Source organism: Manihot esculenta, chromosome 15 (assembly GCF_001659605.2).
Source record: "Manihot esculenta cultivar AM560-2 chromosome 15, M.esculenta_v8, whole genome shotgun sequence".
NCBI lineage: Eukaryota > Viridiplantae > Streptophyta > Magnoliopsida > Malpighiales > Euphorbiaceae > Manihot > Manihot esculenta.
The window spans coordinates 17200953-17210280 of NC_035175.2; positions in this window are offsets into that span (position 1 = coordinate 17200953).

Genomic DNA, 9328 nt, shown 5'->3' on the forward strand with positions numbered 1-9328 from the left:
AAATCCTTTTCCTAGAAGGAGTTGTATTTTTCCCACAACTCCTTTTCCTAAAAGGAGTTGTGTTCATAACCCACTATCACAATCTCGTAGATACTCAAATATCTTATGTGATAGAGTCCTTTATCTGTAACAGTGACAGATAGACTGCAGATCTTTTAAATATTATTATCTTATAATAATAAATAATTAATAATAGTAACACTTTATTATTATTAATATTAATTAATAATAATAACACTTTATTATTATTATTTATACTAATGGGCTTTTAGCCCATTAATATAGCACATCAACAACGTTCTTGTGTGTGACCCAATAGGCTCACATTAATTGGCAATAGGCCCAGTCCAACAAGGCCTATAAGTCATAAGTGGCCTCTAGCAAGACATTATGACTACCCAACTAATATGAGGATCAATAGTCCGATAAAGCCTATTAAATAGAACATGAATTAATCCCTTTGTCACATGATATCTAGTTTGAACATAAGTCATGGTCAATGTCAAACTTACAATGTTCAAACTTATGATTTCTCGATCTCTAATTAGACTGATAAATTCAAATGATATTGATCACACTATCAATTCATTTGAGCACGACCATGCATTTCTCAGTCTCACTTATCGAGGGGCCCAGAAGATATCTCTCTCATAGAGAGGGACAAATTCTATCTTGATTGTTCATTATCCTCTACATAATTTCTATTATGCTCAATCATAACCTTTATGATTGTCCGATTAAAGACAACATTTGGTTATGTCAAAACATAATAGTCCTTATGTTGGAAACTATGACAATCTCAAGTTAAAGGATTAAGACATAACTACTTTGAGATTCACTTATGATAATGACCCATGTAGTGATCCCAATGCGGGTCCATCCAATACTTTGTTCTCTAACAAGTATTTATGATTATTGAATTATATCAACATATACATAATCATCTCATGATTATCAATCAATAATCATACCAGTTATATTTTATTATTATCAACATAATAATAAGTAACCGGAGATGATAATCATTATTATGTAACATGCAAACAAATAATAATGATAAAAACCTCTTTTATTAATAACCAAAACGACATACAAAAAAGTCCAAGATAATGGCCTAGGGCACATACACTAACATGACAAGTAGTAGAATATAAGAGTTTAGTATCCAACTTACCCCACAATACTTTCTAAAAATGCGAAAGGTCCTTTACATCTCTATTTGACACAATTGTCCTTAGCACTCCATGAAGTCGAACCACTTCCCTAAAGAACAAGTCAGCTACATTGATGGCGTCATCAGTTTTATGGCAAGGAATGAAGTGGGCCATCTTGCTAAACCTGTCGACAACAATAAATATGCTATCTCTACCACGCCTAATCGTAGATAAGCCAAGCACAAAGTCCATAGAAATATCCATCCAAGGTGAACTAAGAACAGGTGAAGGCATATAAAGAGCATGAGGCATAGACTTAGACTTTGCCTGTCTTACATGCAATACAAAAAGCACACACTTTCTCAACATTTTTATGCATAGAAGGCCAATAAAAATGCTCAAATAAGGTATCATAAGTCTTATGTACTCCAAAATGCCCCATCAAACTCCCACAGTAAGATTCAAGCACAAGCAAATCACGCATAGAGCATCTAGGCACACATAATTTTTTACTCTTAAACAAGTAACCATCATGCCTATAAAAAGAGTTAAAAGCTCTACGCTCACAAGCCACAAACACATTGCCGAAATCAGCATCATTAATATACAACTCCCTAACATGCTAAAAACTAAGCAATTTAGAACTCACAGCATTAATTAAAGCATACCTCCTAGACAAAGCATCTGTAACCACTTCTCATGCTTATACTTAATCACATATGGAAATTATTCAATAAACTCAACCCACTTACCATGCCTCTTATTCAACTTGCCTTATCCCTTCAAGTGCTTTAAGGACTCATGATCCGTATGTATCACAAACTCCTTGGGTACGAGATAATGTTGCCACACGTCTAGTGCTCTCACCAAGGCATACAACTCTTTTTCTTAGGTTGAATAATTGAGATGTGCTCCATTCAATTTCTCGCTGAAATAGGCTATTAGTTTCTTCTCTTGCATCAACACAACCCCACTTCCACGACGGGTATAAAAATAGGCTTGCCTCAAGCACGAGGACATAGGATTTAGAGCTTGCTCAAAACAAAAGAACCCCAGCATGCTTGGATCGCTTCGATTCTAGCTTTCCTAGATCGTGAACCAAGGGGTTGTGGGGGAGGAAGGGCAGCCTATGATATACCTACGCTAGAAGTATCACACTCAATTTCAAAAGTTCTATCAAAGTTAGGTAAAGATAATATAGGAGCAGATGTTAACTTCCCTTTTAAGCAGTTAAAAGCTTTCTGTTGCTCCTCTCCCCACTTGAACCCAACTTCCTTCTTGATAATTCCTATGAGTGGTGCTGCAATCGTAGAGAAATCCTGCATAAATGATACGGATCCAATAGGGCAAATTTCTAACAATGGTGTGGAGCAAACTTATGTCATTCAAATGGATCTAAAAGGAGTTCAAAATCATATTAATATGATCCATATATATTTAGGGCGTGCTTCAACTCATATGGGACAGATTTGGTGCAACACTTGCAATCATAGGCTTAGGGAGCCTAATCAAACCTATGGGCTAAAACTACACAAAGGGAAGCCTAAAGTGAAGATCAAGTAAGGCTTTTGTGAAGATTCAGCTTTGTTATGATGGGCTTGCTATATTTTTATTATTTAACACTTGTTTTATTTTAGCTTTGTTTGGGCTTGTATTCTAGCCATACTTTATCTTTTAAGTTTTATAGTGTTGGGCCATGTTTTAGGCTTATGTTTTAATACTTATGTGTTATTTTAGTGTGTGATTGGGCTTGGGCCTTATGTGTTTAAGTCAGGCCCAAGAAGAGTGTCTTAAGGTTTTATTTGTTTTTCACCTTACTATATAAGGATAAGAAACAATTGTAAGAGGCAGTTTTTAATCAAAATTTCAGAATTCTTCTCATGCCTTTGGCGTGTATTGCTTTGAGTGAGAGTGAGGATTTGCTTTCATCAATTGCACCAGGAATCTTGGCTTACTTATCAACTATTCGTTGTGGCGTTTGTCAGATTCTCATCTAAATCCTTCGATCATTGGTGTTTCAGCTTCTCTAAGTTTGGGGTGCCATAGGAGGTGGGTTTATCAAATCTTTGGATTCCATATCTACTTGTGCGTGTGGGTTTGAGGCTTGTGCCATAAGGTTCCGCGTCAGTTGGTATCAGAGCCAAAGTGAGGTAAATTCTGATTTATCTTAGGATCTAGGGTTTTTGAGTTTTCATTTTCTTCCTTGTTTTTTTCAGTGAAAGCTTGTGTGTCCATGGCTGCACCTTCTTGATTATTAATAAAAAAAAAAATCGAAATCCAAAAAAAAAAAATCGCCTTTGCCTTGTTTACCTTGATCTGTCCGAAATTGTGATATGCTTCCTTTTTCATCTATATTGCCTTACCTATCTCAATTAGTGGCAGTAATTTATGGGAATCAATTTGAATTTTGAATTTTGAATTGGGTCGAATCCAGATTAGGAGATAAAAGAAATCTGCCTATTCCTTAAGGTGCACATTTAGGGCAATTGCATCTAAAGTGATTTGATGTCAAATCCTTCTTTTAACACCAGAATTTTTGTCCATGTTTCTGATCTGAGAGAAATTTACATTTTTCTTTTCTGATTCTATTTGTGGGGTTTTGATACTTTCCTTTTTGGGTAGATTTAAGTAGATCCATATTTAATTTGCGTTGAAGTGAATTAAATGCAATATTTTTTGTCCAGGTTCGTTTTTATTTGATTTCTAAGTTTCTTTTTTGGTTTAAACTTGCTTTTGCTTTCTTTACATTGCTGGAGTATTGTTGCTTGTGTCTATACTCTAGGTGATATTTTTCAAGTAGCACAAAACCAAGTTCATGTGTTACTTTCCAAATTGTCAGTGTCTTCTTTCTAGTTTTTGCGCGCTTCCTTCTTTCTTTAGGTTTTCTTTTTTGTTTCATTAAACGCTCCTTGTGGTTAGTTGGTTGACCTTAGTTTCTGAAGTGCTCAGCAAAAGAATGGTAAGAGTGCAAACACTTGAGTACTTTCTTTTTTTAACACAATATTTGCTAGTTCGTTTTGTTATTTGTTGATTTAAGGTAGGATGAGTAAAGACAAGAATGTGGTGGATCGTACTGATGGAAGTGAATCTAATATGGGTAACGATTATAAGATCTTTAAGAAGTCAATCAGTGGTGAGTTACAAAGGCTCAATAAGACTCTTGAGAGGTTAACTGAAACTATTGAGAGTTTGAATGTCTCACAAGCTTCCACTTCTACAAGAATACCTCAAAGAACTCTTAATTGCAATAATGACTGTGATAATTCGGATGTGTTGGTTAATAATGTGTTGCTTGCTGCACATTGTGAGATGCTTGTTGCTAGGCGTGCTCTGAATATGTAGGTTAAGAAAGAAAGCCTAGAACAACGGGAAAACATATTTCACACTAGGTGTTTGGTTAATGGAAAAGTGTGTACTCTCATTATTGATGGAGGTAGTTGCACAAATGTGGCTAGTGTGTATATGGTGGAGAAATTGGGCTTGGCTTCTATTGAACACCCTAAGCCATACAAATTGCAATGGTTGAATGATTGTGGTGAGGTTAGGGTTACACGCCAGGTGGTTATACCATTTTCTATTGGTAGGTACAAGGATGAGATATTGTGTGATGTGGTACCTATGCAGGCAAGCCATATGTTGTTGGGTAGGCCGTGGCAATATGATAGAAAGGTGCAACATGATGGGTTCAATAATAAGTACTCCTTCACTCATGAAGGATAGAAGGTTATACTCGCTCCTTTATCACCTCAAGAGATATATGTTGATCAAATAAAGATGCTGGAGAGGGAGAGGGAGGCTTCGGCCTTGGCTATAAAGGGGAGTGAGAGCTTGAATTCTGCGGAAAAGATGAGAGAAAAGATTGAGTTTGAGGGTAAAGAGGCTGGAAGAGAATCAAGACTAGTTCCAGTAGGGAAGGTGGAGAAAGAAAATGAGAAAGAAGAGGCTAAAGTTCCAATCTCAACTTCCATAGAGATTGAAATTGAAGAGGAAGTTGTAATGCATGAATCTAATGTAGTTGTTATTGAGAATTCCATCAATGAACTTATAGAAGAGGTTGTGAATGATGAGGGACATTGGAGCATGTGATTGATGAGGTGGAGGAGGCGAATGAGACTGTTTTGGATGTTGTAGAGGAGAATAGGTCACATCCACAAGATCTTTCTATGACTAATATTTTTATGCCTAGTTCATTTGTTCTTGATGTGCAGGTTATTGATGAAAACATTCATGACGAAAGTTTTATCCTATTTCCACCTATTCAAAAGGAGGTCTTTGAAGATACAGGGGTTCCTAAAACTTCCCTTTTTGACATAAATATCAGCAAGATTCGAGGACGAATCTTTTCTAAAAAAGGAGAGAATGATACGGATCCAATAGGGCAAATTTCTAACAATGGTGTGGAGCAAACTTATGTCATTCAAATGGATCTAAAAGGAGTTCAAAATCATATTCATATGATCCATATATATTTAGGGCGTGCTTCAACTCATATGGGACAGATTTGGTGCAACACTTGCAATCATAGGCTTAGGGAGCCTAATCAAACCTATGGGCTAAAACTACACAAAGGGAAGCCTAAAGTGAAGATCAAGTAAGGCTTTTGTGAAGATTCAGCTTTGTTATGATGGGCTTGCTATATTTTTATTATTTAACACTTGTTTTATTTTAGCTTTGTTTGGGCTTGTATTCTGGCCATACTTTATCTTTTAAGTTTTAGAGTGTTGGGCCATGTTTTGGGCTTATATTTTAATACTTATGTGTTATTTTAGTGTGTGATTGGGCTTGGGCCTTATGTGTTTAAGTCAGGCCCAAGAAGAGTGTCTTAGGGTTTTATTTGTTTTTCTCCTTACTATATAAGGATAAGAAACAATTGTAAGAGGCAGCTTTTAATCAAAATTTCATAATTCTTCTCATGCCTTTGGCGTGTATTGCTTTGAGTGAGAGTGAGGATTTGCTTTCATCAATTGCACCAGGAATCTTGGCTTACTTATCAACTATTCGTTGTGGCGTTTGTCAGATTCTCATCTAAATCCTTCGATCATTGGTGTTTCAACTTCTCTAAGTTTGGGGTGCCATAGGAGGTGGGTTTATCAAATCTTTGGATTCCATATCTACTTGTGCGTGTGGGTTTGAGGCTTGTGCCATAGGATTCTGCTTCAGTAAACCTCCTGTAAAAGCTTGTAAGGCCATAAAAGCTCCTCACATCTAAAATAGATTTAGAAATAGGCCACTCCTTTATAGCTTTCAACTTCTCTTCATCTACTTCAATTCCCTGTGCACTTACAACAAAACCAAGGAAAATAAGTCTATCTATACAAAATGTGCATTTCTTAAGTTTAGCGTACAAGCTCTCTTATCTCAAAACCTGCAGAACTAACCTAACATGCTCAATATTTTTGTTGAGAGACCTGCTATAGATCAAGATATCATTAAAATAAACAACTACAAATTTTTCCAAGTATGCACGCAACACATGGTTCATCAGTCTCATAAACGTATTAGGTGAATTTGACAAACCAAAAAGCATAATTAACCATTCATACAAACCATACTTTGTCTTAAATGCAGTTTTCCATTCATCAAGAGGCTTTATCCTAATATGATGATATACCTTTGCAAATAGGTGCCTCTCTTAAATTGACAGGATCCCAAGCCCTTGCTGCCGCTTTCACCTGAGTTATAATTTGTTCAAAGACTTTTGAAGATTGCAAGAAATCAGCTCCAAATATTTTCACATTCCTGTTCTTTCATATATACTATAAACTTAAAGAGAACAGCACATCTCAAGTGACTCCATCCACCTGTGTTGAAAAAATTTCAAGTTGGATAATAACCATCTCTGAAAATCTTGAACACGAAAGAACTCATTCCAAACACTAAACGCCCCAAATAAATTCCAAACTGACCTGGCATGGGAACAATCTTGAAGGACATGAAAAATATCTCCTTGTTGCAAATTACAAAGACTGCAAGAATCATTAGCAGTTAGCTGTCTCTTCTTCCTCTCAACGTTACCCATGATTTTCCTATGACCAACTTTCCAAAGAAACATGTATACCCGTTGGGGTACCTGAACTTTCCAAATGAGCTTTTAGAAATGGTTGGCCCCATAAGTAGCATCACACAAGTAATCATACCCAGATTTAACCGTATAATTTTCACTTGGTATAAATTGCCAAACCTTAGAATCTCAATCCAATAGAGCTTTAGATAAGCAGAATTGAGACCTTTTATTGCAAAATCAGAAATCAGATTTCTAAGCACCGACTAGTTCCAACTGATCCTTGAATCCAATAGTGATTAACAGAGTAAGCTTGCTCTTAAGCAGAAATCGGGACAATAGCTTGCTGGATCAGTGGCTCCATAGAGAGCCAAGGATTAGTCTAGAAATTTGTGTTCATGCCATTTTGCACATCGATAGCTTCACCCTATTTGACTAGTTCCATTCCTGAAACCACTGCCTTCCAAATAGCAGAACTACTAGAAGTTCTTCCTAACGGAAATCTTAGTACTCTAGCAGCATATTTCTTTATGAGACAATGAGCCCACAATGAATTTTGGTTTTGAGATAATCTCCAGCTAAGCTTACCCACCAAGGCACAATTCATTAGCTTTAGGTTACGAATTTCCAATCCTTCCTAAGCTTTTGGTTTCTGAACGTCCTCCCATTTGACTAGATGGATACACTTATCGCCTCCCACCCCATGCCAAATACAATCACAGCATAACTTCTCCATCTCTTGTAACAATGAGATAAGAAGCAAACTGATTTGTATAGGATAGATAGGAATGGCACTAAGAGCAGAACTAGTCAATGTGACTCTTTCTATCCGTGATAAAACCTTTGCTTTCCATCCCTCCAACCTGGTATGCATCTATCAAGAATATATGAGTGAGTACTCATTTCAGGCTTCCCATGAAAAGATGGTACCCCAAATACTTCCTCAGATTCTCCGTTAGAGGAATTTCTACCATTTGTGAAAGGCTAGCAGCAAGAGAAGCATCCTTATTTGGAGAAACAAAAATAGATAACTTAGCCAAATTAACCTTCTGACGGGAAACTTTTCCAAAACGTCAAAAATAGAAAAAATATTATGTAGCTAAGGGACAGAAGCCTCCGCAAACAGTACCATGTCATCTGCAAACACTAAGTGAGTGAGAAAAGGTCTAATGGTTTTCAGGCTCCACTGGAAGAGGAATGGTGAATCAGTTAGCCAGATGTTCAATATATAACACAAACAAGTAACGCGAGAGACCATCACCATGTCTTACCCCCTGTTAGGCTGAAACGATTCCGCCTTTTCTCCATTCCATAATGTTGTCATAGAAGAAGATTGGACACATTGCATAATAGTGGAGATCAAAGTATTAGGATAACCCGCCACCTCAAACATCCACTTGATAAATTCCTAGTTAAGTCTGTCATATGCCTTTTCTAAGTCTATCTTGATAGCCATATAACATTTTGAGCCTTTAAGAGTAGACATCTTGTGTAGAACTTCATGGTAAATAATTATGTTATCCACAATCTGCCTTCCTAGTATGAAATTACTTTGCTCTAGACCCACCAAAAAATCCAAACTACTCTTAAGCCCGTTAATTATAGTCTTAGTAATCATCTTGTAGAGGATGTTACAAAGACTTATGGGTCGAAACTGGGACGCAAACACCGGCTGAGACACTTTCGGGATCAAGATTAGGAGAGTTTCATTAAGTTTGGCGAGAATATGAGCCCTTTGTAAAATGTTGAGGACAAAACTAGAAATATCCTCCCCCAAAATTGCCCAAGTCTTCTTATAAAATGCAGCTTGGTAGCCATCTAAGCCTGGTGCCTTAAAAGGAGCTATAGAAGAAAGAGCCGCTAGAACATCATCTCGTGTAAAAGGCAAGTTCAACTCTTCCAGTAAATGAGGGCAGCACAGTATCTCGTTGGTATAGATTGAGGAAGAAACTTTGAACCAAGTTCTTGATCTCAGTATCCTTATCAACCCAATTACCATTACCATCTTTCAATCTAAAAATTCTAAAATTTCTTTTTTTGAGAATAGCTGAGAGATGATAATATCTGGTATTTCGATCCTCAAGGAAATCCAATCTTCTTACAACTTCTGAAACCAGTGAAGCTCCTCTTATGCTAAGACTTGCTCCAATTGGTTCCTAAGATTAAAATCAAG